General features: G+C 43.6%; 1 protein-coding gene across 1 annotated transcript in view; it reads left to right on the forward strand.

Moving 5' to 3' along the window:
• The window catches only part of NKAP (NFKB activating protein), a 27365-nt gene that overhangs the window by 208 nt on the left and 22087 nt on the right, over positions 1-5070 (forward strand). The window lies entirely within an intron of this gene.

The following is a 5070-nucleotide window of genomic DNA, read 5'->3' on the forward strand; positions in this document are numbered from 1 at the left end:
GAATAAGTGAAGAGGCGCTGGGGGGGGGGGGGGGGCAGGGAATGGCCACACCACAATCCGTTCTCCTCGATTCTCCTCTTGGGATTTTGGGCACGCACAAACACATGCCCAAGTCACCGGGTCCAGGATTCGAACTGTCGTCAACTACATGGGAGTCCAGTAACGTAACCATTACTCTACCTACTGGTCCCATCCCTCAGTATGACTTTAATTGGGGCCCAATATATACCATGATCAACATCCCCCACAACCAGGGTGATACTATATCTAATGAGGAGAGACCAGAGGCAGCTGGACAGCAACATTTCTTCATTCTGTTACCAAGCATAGTTTTAACACCAGGTACTGAGGGCAGTTCATCAGCTAGACCTCCGTCCACAAGCTGGAAAAAAATCACTGAAGAATATTAAAGATGGGAGGAGAAAGACAAAGCAATAAGGCTAATCCAAAGTTAAACTACCAGGAACAGGGTGCAGTGATAACTTTATTAAAGTATTTTCCCAATAACAAAATAGCTTCTCAAGCCAGCCAATGACGTGGTGGTTAAGGTGGCTAGATCCCATGTGGCCAACTGAACAGTTTGAATCCTGGACCCGGCAGCTTGTAAAACACCAGGCACGTGTGCATGTGTGCCCAAAATTCTGAGAGGAGAATGAAGAAGTGATTATGATGTGGCCATCCCCTCTGGGTGTGATTTCTCACTTTCTCTCTCTCTCTCTTTCAGGCATGTGCACATGCCCTATAGCAAAAACTTTTGAAAAATTTTAAAAAGAAAGAAAATAGCTTCTGGGCCAGCGGGTAGCAAGGTGGTTAAAGCAGCTGGATCCCACATGGTCGAGTGAGTAGTTTGAGTCCCAGACCCAGCAGCCTGAAAACCATGCTAAGTGCATGTGCATGTATGCCCCAACCCCCAAGAGGAGAATGGAGAAGAGACTCTGGTGTGGCCATTCACCCCTGGGAGGTGCCTTCTCACTTTCCCTATCTCTGTCTCTCTCTGGTGAGTTTAGAAAAATTTCCCTGTGGAAAAATTTTTTTGAAGTTTTTGCCTTAGGGTGTGTATGCTCACTGCAGAGACAGAGACAGTGAGAGGGAAAATGAGAAATCACATCCAAGGGGGGATGCCCATGCCACAATCCCTTCTCCATTCTCCACCTGGGATCTTCGGTATGCACACACATGTGCCCAGTGTGTTTCAAGCCACCAGGTCCAGATCTTGAACCATGGTCAGCCATGTGGGAATTCAGTGATGTAACCTCTATGCCATCTGCGCGCCCTGCCCTATAGTAAATTTTTTTTTAAAATCCATCCAGGTCAAAAAGAGGCTTTTTGCCCTTTTTCTCCCTCCCCACCTCCAGCTCATGGGACATATTGTTGTAACTTCATGGCTCATAAGCATACTAACACTCCTTCCAATGCATTGCGTCACATTCAACATTCTAGGTGTAAACCCACTTCTTTCTGAGACCTTCCTTCCTTCTGGAAGGGAATCTTTTGGTTTATTCCAAGAAGCAAGCACATAGTCCCCTCAGCCATGGTCCAGGATAATTAATCACTATAAAGAAGTAGTCATTTGTTCATGCTGTCGTCTTCACGTGACACTGCCAGAGTGAAAACAAAAACAAAAATAGTGGTGAAGGAGGCCAGGCCCACTCTTTTTGCTTTATTTTGTTTTTAATCAGAGAGATAGACACTTTTGACAGAGGTTTGCCATGTAGCCAGCTTCTTGCCCCAGTCTCCCAGTTAACTAGGATTACAGGAGCACACAGGTTGACCCTGTTTCAGATTGGGCCAGCACTGAATCTGGGCCTCCCATGCAGCCTTTGAGTTGGTACAGCTGAGCCCTATGCTTGTGCCACCAAGGCTAGGCCAGACCCACTTTTTAAAAAGCATTAAGTTCTTCTGAGTACAACCTTTGCTATTGAATAATCTCTAGCAATTTAAAACTTATTTAAGATAGTTTGTTGTTGGGACCAGCAGTTAGCGTAATGGCTATGTCGCTGAACTCCCATGTAGACGATCATGGTTCGAATCCCAGATCCAGTGGCTTAAACTCACACTGGGCGCATCTGCATGTGTGCCCAAGATCCCGAGAGGAGAACGGAGGAGAAGGGATTGCGGCATGGTCATTCTCCTTGGGGGTGACTTCTCACTTTCTATCTCTCTTTCTGGTGAGTGCACACGCCCTATGACAAAAACCTCTCTGAAAATAAATAAATAAAAGATAGTTTGCTATTAAAGGATGATGTTAAACTGAACTAAATTGACCTAAGCAGGCCTCCATACTTGGGTGATTAATTTGACCCAAAGTCATTGTTTATTGAACAACAATCTAACTTAAGGTGCAAGCAAGCTGTTATCTTAACCTAGCAACTAAGCCTCAGCCAATCACAGTAGCTGAACTTCAGCCAATCACAGGCACTAAACCTTGGCCAATCACAGTAGCTGAACTTCAGCCAATCACAGGCTTCCACCTGGTCTGACCATGTCCATATAAGGAAAACGCCAACCGCAGCCAGTTAGGTAGGTTATGCATGTCACTTCCTTGGTTTGCACACGGAGTAGGGTGGGAGGGACCAGCAGTTAGCGTAATGGCTATGTCGCTGGACTCCCACGTATTCGACTGCGGTTCAAGTCCTGGACCTGGTGGCTTATAACTCATGCCGGGCGTGTGTGGTACGTGCCCAAGATCCCGAGAGGAGAATGGAGGAGAAGGGATTGCGACGTGGCCATCCCCCCTGGGGAGTGATTTCTCGCTTTCTGTTTCTCTGTCTCTCTCTCTCTCTGGCAAGCACACGCACCCTATGGCAAAAATCTCTCAAAAAAAGGAAAGAAAGAAAGAAAAGAAATTTCTCCCCCTACAGTAGATGGCTATGCCACAATCCTTTCTCCTCCATTCCCTTCTTGGGATTTTGGGTATGCACCCACACATGCCCACCATGAGTTTAGAAGGGATTGCGACGTGACCATCCCCCCTGGGGGGTGATTTCTCGCTTTCTATTTTTCTGTCTTTCTGGTGAGCGCATGCACCCTATTGCAAAAACCTCTCCAAAAAAAATTTTTTTTTTTTTTGCTATAGGATCTATGTACTTGCCAGAGAGAGACAAAGTGAGAGGGGGAAAATGAGAAATCACCCTCTAAAGGGAATATAGCCCCACCACAATCTCTTCTCTTACATTCTCCTCTTGGGGTTTGGAGCACACATGTACATACATCTGGTGTAATTTTCAAGCTTCAGAGTCCAGGACCTCTACCTGGCTGACTCAAGCACAATATTTTTATTAGGTTTTTGCCCTAGGGTCTGTATGCCCACCAGAGAGAGAGAGAGAGAGTGTGAGAGGTAAAGTGAGAAATCACCCTCAGGAGAGTAGGGGGCAGGCCATGCTGCAATCTCTTCTCTCTTCTCCTCCTGGAATTTTGGTCACACACTCACAAGTGCCTGGCATGAATTTCAAGACACCAGATCCGGAACTCAAACGACAGTCAAACATGTGAAAGTCCAGCACCTTGACCACTATGCCCCCTGCTGGTCCTGGCACAATTATTTTTATTATTTTTTTAGAATTATTTTATTCAACTTTATTTATTTATAATTTTTTATGTAACTACAAAAAATTTTACTTAGAAAAACAATTAAATTTTACCCCTATTTAACTCTTTTTTTCAAGAAGTTCTTTTTTTTAATTTTTATTTTTTATTTTTTATTATCATCATAATCTTCTTTATATTACATTGGATTACATAGAACTTTACAGTGTATTACATTGCTTTTTCAAAAGGGAATGCCATGCATGTCAGTCAGTACAGAGACATTAATCTCCCCACTTCATCATTCAGTATCTTTTCTATGTTTTCCCCAATCAGTATTATTATTATTCTAGTTATTTTTAAAACAGTCAATCACTGTGTATTTATAATTTGACCAGAGGGAGACACACACACACACAGAGAGAGAGAGAGAGAACACACCACCAGGTCCAGAATTTGAACTATGGTCAGCCATGTGGGAGTCTAACGCCCTTAACCACCATACCACCTGCTGGCCCCAACACAATTACTTTTTTATTGGAGCATCAAAATGCTCTAAATGTAGTCTAAATGCTACAAATAAGAAATGTCAGTGATTTCGAATTTTTTTTTTTAATTTTTGCCAGAGGCATGTATGCTTGCCAAAGAGAGAGAGCGAAGCAAAGTGAGAATCCCTTCTCCTCCATTTCTCCCTCCTTCTGAGATTTCAGGGATACACACATACGAGCCCAGCATGTTTCTCAAGCCTTCAGATCCAGGACTTGAGCCATGCAGTCAGCCGTGGGATCCAGCCACCTTAACCGCCATTCCAGGGGTTGTTTCACAGTGAATCAGTGTTAAACAATGCAGGGACAGAGGCTTTATTTTGGTTTTCTCTGTATCCAACCCATTTCCCCTTTGTTTGCCCTTCACCCATATTAATAGGTACAAATTAGTAAATGTTCAATATTGGAAGCTAAATGTCCCCATTTGGCATAGTACACACATGATTTCATTCCTGTAAAGAATGGATCTGTGTGGGGCCAGCAGATGGTGGAATAGTTACATCACTGGACTCCCATGCATCCGACCATGGTTCATGTCTCAGCCCAGTGACTTGAAAATCATGCTGGGCCACGTGTGTGCCCAAGATCCTGAGAGGAGAATAGAGGAGAAGGCATTGTGGTGTGGCCATCCACTCTGGAGGGTGATTTCTAACTTCCCCTCTCACTGTCTCTGTCTCTCTCTCTGTCCTGAGCACATGCACCCTAAGGGAAAAACTTTTTTCTTAAGAACTATTTTATTTGGGACCAGCAGGTGGTATGGTGATTAAGGCACTGGACACTCCCACATGGCTGACCATAGTTCGAGTCCTGGACCTGGTGGCTTGCTTTCTCATCTTCCCTCTCACTCTCTGCGTGTCTCTTTCTGGTCAAAGAAAAAAAAAAGACGAATGAATAAATAAAATTAGAATAAATGAGTCTTTTTTAAAAAAGAATTATTTTATTTAACTTTATTTATTTATTTATTTATTTATTTATTTATTTATTTATTTATTTTAATTTG

Source organism: Tupaia chinensis, unplaced genomic scaffold (assembly GCF_000334495.1).
Source record: "Tupaia chinensis unplaced genomic scaffold, TupChi_1.0 Scaffold145659_1, whole genome shotgun sequence".
Classification (NCBI taxonomy): Eukaryota; Metazoa; Chordata; class Mammalia; order Scandentia; family Tupaiidae; genus Tupaia; species Tupaia belangeri.